Source organism: Colias croceus, chromosome 14 (assembly GCF_905220415.1).
Source record: "Colias croceus chromosome 14, ilColCroc2.1".
Lineage (NCBI taxonomy): Eukaryota > Metazoa > Arthropoda > Insecta > Lepidoptera > Pieridae > Colias > Colias croceus.
Genome location: NC_059550.1, coordinates 3,352,117 through 3,371,967, shown reverse-complemented (window position 1 = coordinate 3,371,967; position 19,851 = coordinate 3,352,117). Strand labels below are relative to the sequence as shown.

General features: G+C 33.3%; 1 protein-coding gene across 2 annotated transcripts in view; it reads left to right on the top strand.

The window, feature by feature from the left end:
- The window catches only part of LOC123697209, a 56,166-nt gene that overhangs the window by 29,371 nt on the left and 6,944 nt on the right, over positions 1-19,851 (top strand). The window contains exon 1 of one of the 2 annotated variants that reach the window (XM_045643641.1): positions 16,516-16,740. The exons of the other annotated variant lie outside the window; for it this stretch is intronic. The gene's annotated coding sequence lies outside the window, so the exon portion shown is untranslated. Of the gene's footprint in view, positions 1-16,515; positions 16,741-19,851 lie in introns of those variants that run through there. 2 annotated transcript variants of the gene reach the window in all.

Genomic DNA, 19,851 nt, shown 5'->3' with positions numbered 1-19,851 from the left:
GGACAGCAAACGAGCAGACGCGTCGCCTGGTGTTAAGCGATACACGCCGCCCATAAGCATCCACTCCACTGGGAAGTGGATGTGTTGCTGTCCTCAAAGGGATTTTGAAGGAGTTAGGTAGAAGGGGCGAGGATGGGAAGGAATGAGGATAGGGAAGGAGAGGATGGGTAGGGGATGGGAAGGGATGTGGGCCTCCGGACCCCTCACTCACCGTACGGAACGCGACAGTAAACTGTCACTATGGCGCCGATATTCTGTGAGGGTGTGGTACCTTCCCCGGTGCGAGCGTGGCCCAATTCGTGCCGAAGCATGCTCGACTCCCACTCTCAAAATACTCATATTGCTTGTAGAAGTGATGCTGTCTGACCTTATTTTGGTCTTGTATTAATAATAACGTACTGTCTAGAGTCTATATTAATTTATCTATTACTAAGTCATTGTATTACGATATTTTATCTCTTTATGTCTATTTCTAGAATAAATAGTTCCTTCACATTTTATTCATTCTCTTTAGAGAGTTCGGATAGTAGAAATCCGCCTGTAGTATTGAAGGTTATTGTTACATCTTAAATTAACATCTCTAAAAAAAGTTTTAACATAATTGTGATCTACTATAGTCGTTAATATTTCTTCATTAATTGTACGTTCTGTCCTGCAATATTATAGATATTTGGCGATATGCATGACGCATTATTTGGTACGAATGTTCTCAAGTAGCGTTCTTGACACATTTCAGCAAGCGTGAGATCATTTCGAAACGCATAGCAACGATCAATGCTAATTTATATGATATTTATCGAATATGATCAACTTCAAAACTGTATTGACGTACATTAAAACATTATTGATAACTAATGAGCTGTTAATCACGCGCATAAAGACGAGTTTCAAATGTTTGACGTCACCTCGTGTCACAATTGAACAAATGAACGACAATTCTATTACATGTTTAGTTTGCGACGAGGGAAACCCATATCCTCTTATCTTAATATTCGCATCTCATAATTCCGTTCTATAATCAAAATTCTAATTGAAGACGGTAGACACCCTTGAAAATAACTTTCTAATTTATAATTGTTATAAAAATGAAATCCATTAAATAAACTATTTAAAGATTTAATTGAAAAATCAACTCAATATCTACCACATTATCTCGCAAAGATAACACTGACACGACCGTTGCGATATTCTAAGTACCATTATTATCTTTGTAATGTTAAACTCTTTGTTTTCTATGAAAGAAAGGGGAAAAAACTTATTATGCTGCGCTGAACACGAATACTGTAGGTTTTTCAGTGTTTATGAGGACGGTATGTGGTGAAATAATGAGTTCTCTAAAAACATCGTGGATGATACGAAAATTCGTAAGGCGTGGAGTGGGGAGGGGTCGGCCACCCCACAACCCGCGGTATGAATAACAAAATCAAAGCCAAATAGGTGTTCTTGCTTGTTTAAGAGATTATAGTACGGATTATAACGTTTTGTGTTCAATTTCATTATGGCGTCACTTGTTTCGCTGTTTGTTTTATGAATTTTGTAGGTACTAGACGAAAACACATTTTCATGTGTGAATTTCTTAACAAGTTATCTTGTCGTTTAATTATAATTAAAATGCTATGAATAAATTAATCCATTTGATGTTGCTTGAATTCAAGTTACTTACATTGAAGCGTGCAAAGGCAACAGTTATCAATTCGAATAAGTCTTCCAAACAGCTAACAAAGGGTCCTACATTTCCCTAAAGTAGTTGTTAACATTAATAAAGGAAAGTAACGCAACGTATTCCAGAAATTCCAAGTCCGTTTTAATTAAACCAGTTAAACATTTTCTAGACGAAATCATTTAAGTAAACAGCCCATTCTAATTTCTATCGTATTCGATTCGGAAAGGGGCATAAGACATAATTAATCGAGCAACTTCTGTCACTACCCTGTACCCCTCGTAGTCGAAGGGCCAAATGCGCCCCTTTGCGTATTGTAGCTACAGTAACACAGTCGAATAATGAACCCTATTTCAAATGGTTAAGCTTCAATTTTGTTCACAATACACTGTAACAGTTTTGCAAATGTATAATTGTAAGGGATTGTGGCTATTAATCGCTGAAAATCATATAACAATCTTTTATTATTGATTTTATTGTATCGCTACCATATCATTGTTTGCCTTGTCAGTATAGCTAGTGGCTTGTAAAGTTGTAATAAACCTCATTTATAACAATGTTTCTGGATTTTCTAAGGTTGAAACTTATCTCACACAAGGTTAATAACTTCAATGTCTTCATTCATTGTTTGATTAGCAGCCCCTATAATTTGGAATTATTCACAATCAGCCATACCATGCCGTACCTACTGATTAGATAAAACGAACGTTAAATAAAGCATGGTGATATATTATGGCCGTGGCATTTGTCCAACGTGCGCCTAATCCCAATGCAAATTGCGAATTGCCATCGACTATCTTGCGATGAATACAAGAAACCCACTTCCCTACTATTACCAACTTTGCGCCTGTAACGAAATTAAAAATGAATGTCAATTATGCATACAATCAATTTAAATTGATCTTAAACTCATGCTGTTAAGGTCGCTTTTCGCTTTTGCCTCCATTAAGTTTCTCGTATCAATATTTTATGTGTACTCCTACAACCTCAATAAGAATCGTGCAAGCGAGAGCGCACAATATCGAAATTTGCACTCTTTTTTATCTCCACTTTATGATCGAGTTTGTATATTAATGTTACAGTATGTTATGTCAACATCTATAAAGTTTTTACATTATCCAACTCGTTATATCATCCACCATTGTACGTTAATATAAGAACTTCTCATTAAAAGTAAGACTTCCGTACGCTTGACAAAGATTTAAAAATCACTTCGCAATAAGAGACTGCGAGACGAAATCTTTTTGAAATGTTGCATTCTATTACGTCGTATTATGGCGAGTGGTTACAGCATCATTTTAATCTCATTTTATGCAAACGACAGGCGATCTGGAGGCTAATCACTTCTGTAACGCCGGAGTCACAGATAATCTTAAGTGCTAACAAATCAAAGGCAATATTGTAATATTATGTAGGTCGATTGTAATATTGACAAAATACTGTGACCATCGTAAAAGTTATTAAAGAAAAAGTAGATGAAATCATGCTTGAATTAGATGTAAATTTAACATTCCACTCTTCCTTCCTACTATGTAATTGATTAGTTAACTTAAAAGAAACCAACAACTAAAAATAACACAATTATTAGCGACAAAATATGTCAATATGCGTCTAATACTTCGCGCGGAATCTAAATCGTTTCGAAACTTAAATGTATCTATTCGTAGAAGAACACAGCTTCATTCCATTCCCGATTCCATCCTTGCATTAAACCGCTCTCCAAGTATTACACATTCTCGCGCGCACTTACACGATATTGAACTCTATTTCGTTCTAATAACGATGTTTAGTTTAAATTTAATAAGCGCGCTTTATCGTGGTCGAGGTGCGCATCGAAAACGCACCAACATTCTATTTTTAAAATCGATGCGGTGACCGAAGTGGGGCATGTGTATCTTTTACAATTATGGAACAGTTATCACGATATTAGGGCGTGACTACACCGCATTCCATATTACAAACGAAACGCTATTTTATCTGTAATGGAAACAGAACGAAAATATTGCCATGAAGTATTTTACGAGCTCGCTATAAAGTATAGCGGTACTGTTAACAAACCTATTATCAAGTTTGTCTTTATAACAAGCCAGAGGAAATGGTTACTTCTTCGTATTTTACTCACAATACGTATATAATTTCAAAGTAAAAAACTTACATCCAGGCGTACAATTGAAGATAATATTATATTATGTTGTGTTTGTCGAATGTAGTTTTCTCCACGTGCAAATCATTGAAGCGCAGGTAATCTAGCTTGCCTACGATATCTGTAATTCCATTGTTTTCTTTTCCCGCCGCGTTTTTATGGTAGTTACTAGTTGCAAACCATCGGTTATTGGTTTTGTAACTGTAGGTCATACCGGCTTCTATACTTAGGTAGGTACATTATAATTGATCTGCAGCATATATCATTGTATCTAAGGTACTTCTGTACTTTAAATTGTTATTACTTATTGGCAGTAAAAAGGATCTATTTATATTGATTATCCCCCATAAATAATCAAATGAATTAAAGATAACTTGGATTATAAAAAAGTTGTTAATTACTTCTTATTTATTAAGTCTGCTACATTATTGAACATTAAACTTTTTAAGATGATCTATCGTAAATAATAGGGAAGCAAATATAAATTTGCAAAATAGTTGTAAATTCAAATAAAAGTTTAAAAGCCTGTAGCGATTGCAAAAATATGAGTTTACTTATTCTCTTATAGTTGAATCGAAACGTTATGGTGCGTTTACACAATAGTGAAAAACGAACATGTATAATATTATGTAAACAGTGCACTCGGTATTCGCCTTGAGACTTTCGTATTTGGGTTATACCGGTTTTTCGGACGTAATCAAAGGGAAGACGAATGCCTGATCAGTGGTTCGCGTCGACACTCAAATTGTTTTGGCGACGCGCGAGGCGACTAGCGAATGTGTAAATGTACCATAAGTATTATACAAGGAACGAAGGGTTACAGCTACATTCACATTCACGGGTGAGTCGCTGCGCGGCCGCGTGCTGCACCGTTATGCCGCCATGTACACCGCGCTTAATGACTTGCCGCCATTCTTGCCGCACAATGCTACCAAGAATTCGCGATGCGCGGGAACGGCGATTCTAAATTTGAATTTTTTCCATAGACAAGAATGCAGATTACTATGATAAGAACAAAATGGCGCGTCTAGAGTCTAGACACAAATTGGGTTATCTGTTTTGACGGAGAACAGATGTTTAATTAGCATAATTACTGTGTTCACATTTTTCACCATTGATTCAAGCAAAAATGTTTTATACGTTGTTTCATATCTAGCTCATACGTACACTCTACATACAAATAGCTTTATATTTTCCCAAAATATAACATAACTATCATAAATGATATATAAAAATGATTAGTTAGCGAGGTTATTACGGAGAATCTCTGTGGGAGAGGCGCTGGCTCGGAGTGCTGCATTAATAATAAATCACTAGCTAGTGATATAGTAGGTATCTAGTTAACTAAACTAAAGGATGTCCATTACTATTGATTGAGCGTTTTATTATTTTTATTTATTTTCTTATCCTTGCTTCCATTTAACGTTGAACTATCTTGATTTTACTTAATTTATTTTTAAGGCTATTTCGAAACATGCTTATACATATTTCTAAACTTATGCAATCCTTAATAATTAAACCCTCAAATAAAAATAAAAATCAATTTAACACTAATTAAATGCGTTCCGATTCACAGCCATTATACGCGGAACATATTGATGTAATCGTAATGTAACGTTAAAAAAAACGCACTAGAGCGGGGAAAGTGACGCGTTAAGATCGTGAAAGGTACTTAGACGATAACCAGTATAGCTAGAGCCGCGCGGTAGGTTGTACCAACGAGAATTTCCAGAACCACGACCGTAACACCAATTTGCCGGGGCTCCAACTAAAGTGGTCGCCGACTTACGACACAGCACGGAATTCGAGCTACTTTCGCGTAATCTGTGCGAACCTCTAATATGAACTGATTTGGGTGACAATTAAATATTTATTGATGTCCAAATATTGGCGTTTCTGCGTAACGTTATTTATACGCGTAATACCTGTACCCGTTAGACTTATACCCACATTAGTATTTAAGTATGAGATTTTGTAGTATTTTTCGTTAAAACATTGTAGTGTTCTTTATTGCTTATAAATTAACTGACTTTAAGTGATAATGATTTATTCATTGAAGCTGATTATTATTGATATGTTATCTGTGGTGCAAACATCAATTAAAAAGTCTTACTTTGTGATAAAAATCGATTTAGAAATATGTTTCATTTTCCCAAACGGTGTTGACTTGTCTATTTTTGCAATAGAAATGATCGCGATTCGAAAAAGAACCATAATCGCATTTCCTTAATTCTCTATTCAACATACCATCACATACTTGGTGGTACAGTCGCTGGATTATTTCACAAATTAACATTTTTCAACTAATCTAGAGTACCTACTAGTATCCAATTTGGTAATTTTATAGCAATTTTATTGCTCAGAACCCACATCTGCTACATGGCTATCTAGGTATATTATGTATATCCTGACACATTTTTAAATCAAACCTCAGTAATATACTTTCTGATAAAGGTTTTATAAAGATACCTTTCATTTTGCAACAATTAACTAATTAATAAGCAATCAAAAACATATTACGCATTAACCAAATGTATAAGAAGTTGAGAAAACGGGTCGACTTTAATGATCGACAGTGATTAAACCGCTGAACGTAAATATATTTAGGCTATGTCGTAAATACCCGTGTTTGTTTACTTACCCTCGCACATAATGAAATATACTCTGATTAACTGGCAGTAGGTAAATTAATACTTGATTTGAATTGTTCTCACGTAATAAACGCACCTGCCTTAGATATCTTAGCCATCTTTGCGATATAGTCTTCGTAAAGGACCCACCAATCCACAAATGTCACCACCGTATTAATAAACTTGTCGTCCGATCGATCCGCTCTCCGCGCTCCGGACAAAGAAATCAGATTGAAATCGCTCATCACGTCCGTCGACGAGTCGCTCGACGGCCAGCAAATGGACGCAGTCGCTCGACTAGTCGGTCGAACGATCCAGCTGTCGCTACGTTGCTGTTTAATTTACGGTGTCGAAGATAATAGGCACTGTTAAATTTGTTGTAATGGCGCCCTTTTTTGGCGATTTTTTTTATTGACGTCTCATTGTTGCCAAGTTTGTTTGCAGTGCGGTTGATTGCTTGCTAATTTGCGGTTGTTAAATTTTAATAATTGTAGTTAAAGTCAACTTTATGACGCAAATAAACGGTGACAAGATATTATTTAACAATGCCTTCAAAACTAATGCGTTAAAATGTAAGTTGCGTAAACAATTTATTGATCAAGGCTGAGCTTGCTAACGGAACTAACGGAAATTTCTTTAGCCTGTATAAGTATTTCATATACCTGTGCCTTGTATCACATGCATGCCTCATACAGTAAGAATATAATACTACACAACTTTAAGTTTAAGTTATTAATAGATTGGTTAAAGACGCTAATAATGGTAGATAAAAATTAGTTCTATTCATTCTATCGTGATCACTTTCAAGGAATCAGTGTAAATGGCAAGACGCGTCATAAATTATGGCGGCGACTGGCGATGTAGAGCAGAAAAAAGAAAATGTTTTTCCATAAACTCTTTGTAATATACAACATATTTTGATACATTTTTAGTTATTATCTACAATTACACCTACTTTTTGGTAACACAAGAAAATTAAGTATAAGCATGGCCAATTCGTATAAACACAATCAATCGATAGTTCTAGAAAGGCTCCAAAAGATGGTGGTTTCTAGAAGTTCCACATTTCAGGCAGACCCAAACCATCGAGTCAGTGAACTCAACCAGACTGAGTCTCGTCTGGCTTGCACTTGATTCAGACTGGGCGCATTACACCCACGTACTTTTTGAAGGAAACTTTAGATTAAGCTGATAACATTTTAGTAAATTATTTCGGGTTGCTGAGGAATCACACAAAAAGTGGACGATTGATAATTAATGCTTATAACAATAAATTTGCTTTTAATTTTATAATAATTCGAATTTAAATCACACCAGGTAATTTGTTAATTAAATCTATATATGCTAAGGAGTTTTTCTTTGTTTTAAAGGGAAATTTTGCCTTAAATTTTCGTCTCAGTTTTATTTGAGTAGGTACATACATATTTTGTAGCATAGCTCTAGCGCACAAAAAACATTGCGATATCGATAAGTGATTTGGATTCCTCATAATATTGCCTGTGATATGTATATCAAAACAAAACATATTATTATTTATTACATACATTAGTAAGGATTAGATAATAATATCTTAAATAAAGATATCTAGAAAGAATATTAGCGATAGCTCGACCTAATGTTAACGATAATAATTTTCCTGTTTAAATGAGTAACGATACAAAAGAAATCTTATTCAACGTACGCTAATCTATTACTAAGAAAATCTATCTGTGTAAACATGGAGTACCTACCTAAAAATATACACATAGTAAATACACTCGATATGGCCTCCGCGTGGAATACTAAATTAATATTTATTCTACCAACTATAATATATTTATATTACGTATCTTATGTTTTTATGAACGTGAAATATACATAATTAAAAGTATAAAGCAATTATAATTTTTATCAAATATACGTAAAACTTGAAATAGCGTTTAAGTATAGTACCTAGTTAATAATGCAAATGTGCTAATTTTCTATATTATTAATGAAAATAGCAATTAATAGGTAATATGATCACGTGATAAAAAGCAGAGCCATAAAATTGGAAACTAAATCAGCGCATTTTAAAGTTTATGTTTAAGATTTATGATATTATAAAATCGGCGGTATTGTATTGTTGATAACAATATAAGATACCTATTGGATAAAGGGAAAATCGATAAAACATAACAGCAATTCTGTTAAACATTCTTAATTTAAATTTAAATTTTTGTTTTAGTTTAGGTTTTGCTAATATTCTGATTCCTTTGGCTAGTCTATCATTATTATCAGCCAGTATGGTGACGATGTTGCCAATGTAAAAAAAATTGATGATCTAATTTAATATAACAATTTCAAATTGAAATTAAGGAATTCGTAATAAAAGCAACTCCGCGATGTCATAATTATTGTACACAATAGTAATTTGTACGGCACATCAAACGATACATGGGAAAATAAAAAAAAGCTGAAACGAAGCCTCTCAGGCGGGCTTATGCCGTGGGTTGAGTTTTCGCTGGGTCAACGACCTTTCGTTTCGTCCTCAAACAAGCCGTAGTTTCATGAATCGCTTTGCCGAAACTAATTTATTGAAAGATTATGTGATGGACGTTCAATTAAGTTTTTAATTATCTGGAATGTTCTGGGGCTTGGATCTGAATAATTGTATGTACCTCATCCTTAATAACATCAATAAAGTTCCCTGATAACTATTTTATAGAACAAAATGATTACAAATATACATAATATTAGTAGGTCTCTAATATCTATCTAAAATGACATACAATTTTATCTCTCTGTTATTTATCGATATTACATTTTTGTTGCGGTCAAGTTTTGCAAGTTGGAAGTTTAGTTTGAATAGAATAATTTATAGCATACAGATTGAAAACGTCACGTTTATTATTTATTCAACTGATAAACATCATAAATTGATAAAACTCGACTCGCCGAATGCTCTCTAGTCATGACAAAAATTATGTTTCAAATACAATTGGCATGTTCTTTTACACATAAATCCAATAGGTAACCATTTAAAAACAGTTTTTATTGAAAATGGATCCTGTTATTGGTTTTTAATATGGAAATATATCCGTTTTGTATGATGCGAAGAAGTACAATGTACATATAAATATGTCAGTGAAAATGGGTCATTTTGTTCGATGAGATCTTATTTTATCGTAACTTATTTTTGAAAACATGTTTTTTACACATTATTTAATACTTATCTACATACCATTTTATTGCTGTAAAGCGGGGAGTACCCAGCATGGACAATACGAGAGATTAAACAGCACGAAAATTACTACAACATTGTAAATTATTTTTTTCCTAATAATTATTTGTAACGCACATTACTAGAATGTTCTTATCTTATTTACGCATCTACTCACCGGAAAAAATTCAGCATAAAGCATGCTTGACGGTACTTGCGAGCAATTTCATATGACTGAGTGATGTTACAGTGTAACGTAGGAATTAGCTAGTGCAAGCTTCTGAAGGACACTCCTAGAGTCCTAGCGCAAAGACGTTAGGAGAGCACAAAGGTACACAATTTATACTACTACACTCGAAGTGGGAAAAGGATTATTATGAAGAAAATAATATTTACTTATAGACTAGATACTAAAAAAAGTTTTAAATACAGTCAATATAGATCGCAGAAAAAGTTATTTTAACTATAGTTTAATAAACGTGCCACTGTTTAATATAAATTTTGCAAAATTGCTATTGATGGTGGAATTTAAAAAGTGTTTACATAGATTTATTGCCCTTGTACAACTACCGGATATCTTTTACTATTTTTGTTATATCTGTTCTAAAATTTAAACCATAATATCACACACGCTATCGCCAATTAACTAATTAATCTTGTTCAAGTGTTCTACATAATAATATTGACTATTATTATGTAGATTATAATTATATGTATAATCAGCAAAATAATACTATTTTATTTTTGTAGTTTTGTTAGTCAACGGTTTAATTTAGTTTAAACTTTACAAGTGATAACTGCGTTAAAAACAACCGACTTCAAACTTGCACTTGCAAAATTTACAAATACCTACAGACAAAAATGCTCATAAAATAAAAACTACTGGGCCTATCCGAATAAAATTTTTATGGGACCAATTCGACACCATCCCGCATCGAACAAAAAAAGAATCACGTAAATCGGTTCAGAAACCTCGGAGTAATCGGTGTACATACATAAAAAAAAAAATATATATACCGGCCGAATTGATAACCTCCTCCTTTTTTTTTAAGTCGGTTAAAAATGCGTAAAACAGTGTGTCCTTGACGCATTCAGGTGTTTTAATAAGAAAATACTCAAAACTTATTAAAAATTAATATTATTCGATATGTATTAATACAGTGAAACATTATATAATAATTAATAACCATTAAAATACTTGTTTTGATTTATCTTTTATTGATGAAGTATAGTTTTAGATCATCCTAAACTACCTAAGTACCTAACCTTGGACCAAAAATATCACTATAAATATTGTTCATTTGGAATTCATTACACGTACGAAAATAACCCGAGATAATTATTACATCGCTAACTCATAAAATCACCTTTTTAATTGCGTCTTTACTTTTGGTTTTTACAGAGACAGCTGACAGATGTCGTTGACTCTTGGCGTGTTCCCAGTAACATTGATCTGTGAAAATATTTATATGGGTTTTTAAGTAAAAACTCAAGCCCGGATTAGTGCAATGAAAAAATGTATAACTTTTATAAGGTGAAAGATTTTTATAACAAGCGTTTGAAATACATACCAATATCTATATTTGCTTATTAATTAGGTATATAGACGTACTACATAAGAATTTTTCGAATAATTTTTCCTTACTTTTTAGTGTGGCGATTGGACGCAATTTTTTTTTGTTAAAAATTAATTTTTAATAATATACTTTCAGTTCATTGTGTGATTAGTTCACTATACTCGTTAAAGTATCATCCATTAATTCGAATTGTATACTCTAGCCTACCTATGCAGTTATGCACATAAATAATGCATAATTATTCATTAATATTACGATGATGCATAATAGATACAATAAATATTCTAATAACCCACTTCAATTTTTCTTTTTATAACCGTGACTTATTGTAACTTCATCACTAAAACCTGTATCTTTGTGTACCTGTAAACTCAGACTTGTTCAAACTAAAATGCAACACGTCCATCGGTGCTTTCGTTGTTACGCTCTTGTTAATTCCACGAACACAAAGAGTAATGTATAATGATAATCTATTAATCACACTGGAAACAAAAGGATGAGACGAAACGTATTAAAATCAATTACCGGTCCGTTAAGGTTTTACGTACGAAGTTTATTTGGCCATCGACCTATGTTATGTCCTAAAAATTGCCCTATCGTAATTAGTATGAACAGGATACGAGCATTTCCAATTTAGGCGCCTTTTATGGCGTGGGCGAACAAAAAACAGTATATTGTCCTCTATAAGCTTTGAATACTAATGGCATGTAAATATTAACGTGTTTTGATTGAATTTCAACAAATACAGCTATTCTTTAAATTGATCTTTCCATTGTTTTACAATAAGCAAAGTGTGTTAACACAAAAGTAAACTTTGGTAGTTTTATAAATTTTGGTATTAAAATTTAACTCAATAGTTGCAAAAACAGCATGTTATGAATGTTTAGTTATTTGAAAAAGTAGCCGGTTAGCCAAGATTATGATTTTAAACAAATTATCCATTTTATCTGACGAGTCGATAAGGACTACAAACATAGATAACATGGATTCTCAGAAGTAGAAAGGAATCCAACAATGTCATATTACATCAAGATTTTATACGAAGCCGGCCTTTTATGTTTTCTGTAAGAATGGGCAGGGTTTCTTTGTCTCTTAATGTTTTATTGAATCAGGTAACACTCATTCTTACGTAATATGGATTTGAAAATTTAAAAATGGATTTATTTTAAAACATTGATTCAATTGTTTTTTGTTTTTGGAAATTTTTGGGATAATAATGACAATAATTATATAAAAATTAGTTTATAAGTAAAATAATTCGGGCAATAGATGTACAAAATTAAGGTATTAACTATTAATCAATCGAAAAGTATTTTACTTTCTTCATTCAATTACAAAAGAGTTATTGTTATTGCGTGTCACGTGTAAACTAGTAAAATGAACACGTGATTACATATAGAGTTAAATTAATTTTTACTGATTTTTCTTTCCCTATTCAACTAGTAAAACCATTTGTTCGATCCAGCACCTTCGAAAAGTACCTACAAAAGGAGTTCTTATCGATTAAAATAAAAGCCAATTAGCGTGAAAACAAATACTAGCATTAACCTTTCGTAAGTTTCAGTGGAGCGCGTTAGTAAATCATTAACACATTTGAAAACGAATCGAGCTAACAGACGTAAAAAGTTGATGGGACTGTCACTTTTTTTTCAATAATCAAGGACTGGCCGACTCGGAGCGGCGCGGCTTATCGGTGCCGACCTCTCGGCTATTTTCGGAAGCGCTCGGTTGAGTCGTTCGCGCTACTATCTTTGTTCCCGCTACTTCTTCTGTCTTCAAATCCAATATCAACAAATTGTTTTGTAATCTACTTCGTGAAGATTGTACCGGTTTGTGAAATTTAAATGCAATTTATGGTTTTGTTTGTAAAAAGTATGATGTGGGATAGGTGAATTAAATGAACGCAATTGGAAATAATGAATATGAAGGAGCGACTTGAAATATTTTTATTGTTTAAATTAACAATGTTAATTCTTTGATTCACGGCGAGGCAATACGAGTAGTAAAGGGGCAGATTATTATTTCAAATAACGCGTCGAACATGAACATATTAATATGCTGATATATAATATGACCGTGTAATCTGCTCATTGTTGAAAAACAATCCAAGATCAGTGCGTATTGTTTGTCTTGCGGAAATTTCCAAACAAAACACATCGACACGCCTGTAAAACAAGTTTCAAGAGAATAATTTAAATATTTTATTGGCATGCATTCTGTACTGCAACGGCACTTGAAACTTGAAATGGTTTACACTTAGATTAAAGATTGGTCTCAATCCATAATCTAAGGGTTTACATTTAGGTACTTTATAATTAAATTTCGTATCACCAAATCGTTTATTATAGGTTCAAAATCATACGTTTGTCCATTAATCTGTGTTTGTAACGCTCACTATTATTTGAAATAAAACGTAACCCTTGTCAATATACGTCATAACTCATAAGCGATGACTATTAAATTCGGTGATAAACTGATAAAAGATAAGCCAAGAAAAATATCGCCCGAGTTCTGATGTTCAACCTATGGCGCTATCGGTCGTTGTCACTTGTTTACGGAGGTTTTCAACAAAAACTTCGCAATAATGATGTCATCTGAAATAAAAAATTCAGGTAAAATTGTTTTTCCAATATGAAAATGACGATTTAAATTACCTTTTAAAAATAAAAACAAAAGGTCATAATTCACCTACCTTTATAGTTGGTAGAGCATATTCATTATTTTTATCTACACACTTTTTTTATCTTATTTTACAAAAGCTTTCCAGCGTTAAAAGGAAAATAGACGAAAGCATCGCCCTAAAATCCAAATAAAAATTCTCACATCCCTACAATTAAAATGTATTTATACGCCATAGAATTTTGAGACCGAAACCATCATCTCTATTAAAAGCATCGATTTAACGAGTGGAATGAGACTACAGAGTAAATATGGGTCGGCTTGGTTCGCGTGTAAACTCGCTCTGAGCGGACGTACGCGTTTCAAAGCAGGTAATGAATAACAATATGTGCCACGCAACTCATCACTCAGTAATTAAATTATTATATCATCCATATCATTCGCAAACTTATAATTAAACATAGTGTTCGATAGAAGACTTTCCATTTTAAATTGGGTGTTATATGCGCTCTACTTTTTGCATGCTCGAGTTTAATCGCAATTATGTAATAGCCAAGAATGCAATAGTGCCTAAACAGAGATTACAGAAACGTTTCGATCGCGGCCTGTGCGAGTGTCGCTCATGGCACGGGGCACGGGCGCAAGCCGCACGGGCCACGGAAGTCGGGGAACGGTGCTTCGGCCTTGCGGAGCGGCCGCGCGCCGAAGGTGAAAGTCTTGGCGCGCAATTATTAAACCTCGACCCAACATCCTCTTTTATTCGGGTTAAACAGTGACCGCACACGTCTCGGCTCTTAATAAAAAATACACAAGTTTTACACACCGAAGAAACAGAATATATCTTCCAGCTGGCATCATTAACTAATGCGCGTTCAATAGAAAGTTGTGTTACGTGTTCGCTTAACATCACCCGCATTTTTCTAATGGATCTATTGTTTATCTGGGGGCACGGTAGTGCCCCCGCCAAGACGAGCCAAGCGAACAAGCGAAGCGCACGGGCACTACCTACCTTTTCTCGAAGCGCTTCGACGTTTTTTTGAACCCTCATAACTTGGGTTTGGATTATGCTAGATCAACAAAATTTTCGGGATATATTGTCAATAGCGGACTTATTGAACATATTAAGTTTTAATTACATTAGCTTTTATACTTCAGATTTTATTTATATCTAAAAAACGCTAATTTCGTCACTGACTCACTGATGATCATCAAAATTCTTAAGTTATTTCCTAATGTCCTAGAAAGCTGAAATTTTGTATGTAAGCTAGTATTAGCACACAAACAACAAAAAAATTATAAAACTTTTAACTTTCATCCCCCAACCCCTTAATCTAGGGGATGGGAGTTTGTATGAGACCTGTAATTTTAAATTAAATTTTGATGACGCTAGAGGTCTAATCTAATAATCTAAAACTTGGTTCCCCTAGATAAATAATTATATGTATAGGTACTCCTTATTAAAAAAAAATTAAAACTTTAATCGACACTTTTGTTACAAACAACTTACAAAAAGAAATGAAATCCCACCAAAAACATTTTCATGTAAAATGTTGCCAAGACGAGCCCATATGACTCGCACTGTCAAAAAGTTATCAGATCTCATGTAGAGCGAAGCTTCTAACACTACACGCCCTAACTCTACAAGGCCTAACTTCACAAACTCTACACCTTAGTCAAAATATGTGGCTTGGCCGTTCGTTACTACAAGAACTATTGTATAACACAAAAGTAATGCACAGTGAATTAATTTTTCACCTTACGCCGATGTGAATGTAGCGAAATGGCCAAGCCACATATTTTGACTAAGGTGTAGAGTTTGTGAAGTTAGGCCTTGTAGAGTTAGGGCGTGTAGTGTTAGAAGCTTCGCTCTACATGAGATCTGATAACTTTTTGACAGTGCGAGTCATATGGGCTCGTCTTGGCAACATTTTACATGAAAATGTTTTTGGTGGGATTAATTATTCACCAACTTGTTCTCGGTAATCTTTTACCTGGTTTACCCTGTGTGAACCAAACAGTGAAGTCATTCAGAAGTAGTCGAAATAATAACAGTAATCTGTATAGTTTATTATAGCTCCAAGCAATGTAGTACACCTTCACGCATGATTGAATATGGCAATTCGAGGGTCGGGCAGCTGCTTGTCAATGTTTGGCTCCCATTCAAATTAAACTCTATTGTTATACGCAACACTGATAAAATTACGCAGGCGAAACTTTTAGCACCATTACAGCATCTTGAAGGCTGAAGCAGTTTTCCTTTAAAACACTTAGTAGATTGTTAATATTGATAATTGAGAGGCAAAAACCATAAGCTCTACAAAAGTACTCCACGAACATAATGTGCATACCATGTGTATACCTACGTATAACATTAAAAGAATGAGATTTAATAAACAGGTAGAAACTTTCTGTTTTTAATGTAGAGCACGTATCACAGTTACGCATGTATGACCGAACAAAGATAATTATAGAGTTGTGTACATTATAATCGTGTAGAGCTGTAGACCATTTAATAACTTGTGCAGCACGCGAAATGGCTGGGTTAAAAGGTTAAATGATGAATCAAACACAGTACAAATAAAAATTATCAAAAAGGCGGATTACAGTAAGGATAATGAGGTATCCTTTGCTAGGAAGGGTCGTGGTGAGCGAGCAGTGCGCGCCCTCTTTATCACAAGTTCGTACGGCACTCGGCAGTGACGCGACGCGGCTCAGTTTGGCGCGAGAGCCCAACGCTGAAGCACGTGTCGCTTCCCTTCAGTTATGTATCGGCTGTTTGTACAAGTGCTAAGTTGATCGTTTTATGTGATACAGCTTGTTGAGGTTGGCATTATGTTTGAACTAAGCGCTCCATTTTTGAATAGTTAACTGAACTGTGAAATTTGTTTACCATAATTTGACTTTTGTGTTTTGCACTTGGAATACGTCAGGTAATTATTAAAATTAATTATGTAATTAATTGTTTTGTTTTATTTACTTTTTTGCGCATAGAAATATTTCAAGTTGAACCGCACCTGGCGGTAATTATTTTCAGGTGACATACGTAAATATTAAATTCATAAATTTTTAGTTTAACTAACCGTTTGGTAAATTACTTTCTCTGAGCACGAATAGTTATGACATATTAACATTGTAAATAAGCAAGATAAGTATCAACGCACAATAAAGGGCAATATGTTTATTTTTAATGTTTAATTTCAAGGAACGCAATTGTTTTTGTAATTTATTGCGACTTCATTAAATTTTTAAAAAATATTTAATTAAGCAGTCCTTTTTAATTCTTAAATTCAATATTATGTATATAAATAAAATAAATGTATTATTATAACTATTAAATATTAATGGCACTTAATACTTACATTCTCAAATCACTATAGTGTCAATTGTACCTGACTGGCCCTTTTGTCGTGATGATGCTATCTCGCTCACTCTTAGAAACATAGAAAAAGGTAGAGTGTGTTCTCATTTCAAAATTCAGAATACGTTCACTGCGTCAACATCGTTTTTGCATTTCTTTATTAAATTTAGTAATATTAATTCCATCTAGCTATTTAATATACTTACTTTTATATTTGATATTTGGTAATACAATAATATAGAGCCTTTTTAAATAATTAAATGACTTTATAACATATTTTTTATGTAATAAGCCAGCTAATCATGTAAGTTGCTCGGAAATAACTACATAAGTATTAGAATATAAGTGTACCACACTACTTAAAAGGAGTAGGTAAACTAAAACTTATCTGTAGATTATTATACAATTATTGAAATCACTAAACCTAAAAAAAATACAAAGTAAATAACGTCATTATCATGATGAAAAAGTTTTATTACCTACATAAATCTAAAAATCATCTTCCTCATATGAACTTGTTAGTAACAAGAAAATGGCGGCCGATAGAGTCATATAAAATATTATAGAGTTACCAACTTAAAATAATATCAATTGCCATTATTAGCATAAGTTGATTTATTATACCTACCTACATATTTAGATAAAAGATTATGTCAATTTAATAAACTCGCTTTTGTATAAACCCAACTAATAAAATAGTAATCCAATTTACACACTCAAGTAAATGACTACGTTCATATTTATTTAGCCGGTTTTCCTCTCTTTTACCAATCTCAGTAATTCCAATCCTCTACCATTACGCATACAAATGATGCTAGTGTAATTTTTCTCATTTCTGAAAATTATAGTTAATAATAAGTTTGGCTTATCGCCAAGGGTTGTTTCTGTATTAGGAAAATAACCTTATGATATTTAGAAATAATAAGTTTTGCGTACCTAATATAAAAACCTTGTGAGTGAAAGAATGCCGTAACGAGGTTAATCAAGCCAAAAAAAATATTCTACTATTTACCAATCAATTTTAATTAAAAAGAATGTACAGTTTACTTAACTTGAACAAAAAATGAACGCATTCAACTGTTACTTCCAACGTTTCAAAAACAAACTACGACTATTATTTATGTTACTAAATCATACATAAGTATCATCTGAGAATGTGATACAATTTATTACGATTTAAGTAAGGTCGATTTTTCAACAATAAATTAAGTAACATATACAGTCGATACAACGACTGCGACGCCATTATATTTCTGATTTATTCGTCTTGCAACCATTCCATTGTCTGTTGGAAAGCACTCACTTTGTTCATATTCCATAATACACCGGCAACGTACATCGTGCATTGTATGGAAATTCTGATTAGGCTTCGTGATAAATTACATGCTATTAGGCTTTTATAGCCGCTGTGGACAGTTATATTTTATAACGGAATGTCGTCCTGTTTAAAAGCAAACGAGAAAAAGATGTGGATAAAAAGACACTTAAATCTGTTACATTTTGCAGAACTGTTTCTCTATTCCAGGATTCGAGTTGGCTCTATGAAATTATGCTGGTTAATTTTTCAACAGTTGCAGACATAATGACTGTGCTCAGTTATTTTACCAGTCTTTTACCTTATTGAATACATTTTATCTTTACATATACTAAAATTTACGGAACACAGCACAAACATTTTATTCTCAGTCAAGGCGCTACATTGTCCTCTAGATTCCGGTTTGTCCATTATTGTTGTTAAACTATTACCCTTCACATCTATTTCATTTCCTCATTGAACTCATCCTTTATTATCTGTATCAACAAGATATACTGGTTTGTTAATCATGATGATTTAATTAATTGTCAATTTACGTTCTTTTGCCAGTGCGGCGTGACGTTGGATGCACGTGCATGATCTATTTTTGCTCCTACTGTCTTAATAAAATTGTATAATCTGCATTGAACGTCCACTTACGGTTATTGTTCGATATCGATGTAGGTATTACACAACGCGTATTATCACAGCTTGTGATAAAGTACTTCAAATTGGCCTTGGAGGTATTGTTTTCGTTTTCATAGTAATTCTATCTGGTCGTGTAAATAAAGGACAGATGTATCTTAATTATAAACTAGTTACTAGATAATAGTTGGTATATTTAAATAACATTGGTCCTTCCTTTTAAATATTTATCGAAATATCTGTGTTTTTTGTACAATTGAGAAAAATTTGCAAGGTTATTATAAAACTAAAGGATAAAGCCAAGCTTTTCTGAAGGTTGCTTACTATACATTAAAAAATGTTGCACTTTATTTTTTTACCGTTTACTACATTCCTAGATCAATCATTTGCGCGACACTTTAGCGGGAATGTGCTAACAGGGTCCCATAATATGAGGCTTTATAAGGTTTAACCGCAAAGAAATAGCACCTAGAGAAAGTTTTATAATTCAAATTAATAGTGCATAGATGACGTCACTTGTGTTACGCATCGCTTCAACATTGCATATGAGGTTGTGCAATGAAATCATAACGCTATATTTTATTAATAATTACTTAGATTTATTTATGGAAATGAGAGTATCACTGGTATTCGTATTGTCTGGGTGTTGGCGGAACGTATGTACCTACACAAAAACATGTAGGTATATCTACGTCTTTGTTATTTCAAACTCGTTACTGGTTGGTCAAATTATGTTTTCGTTTA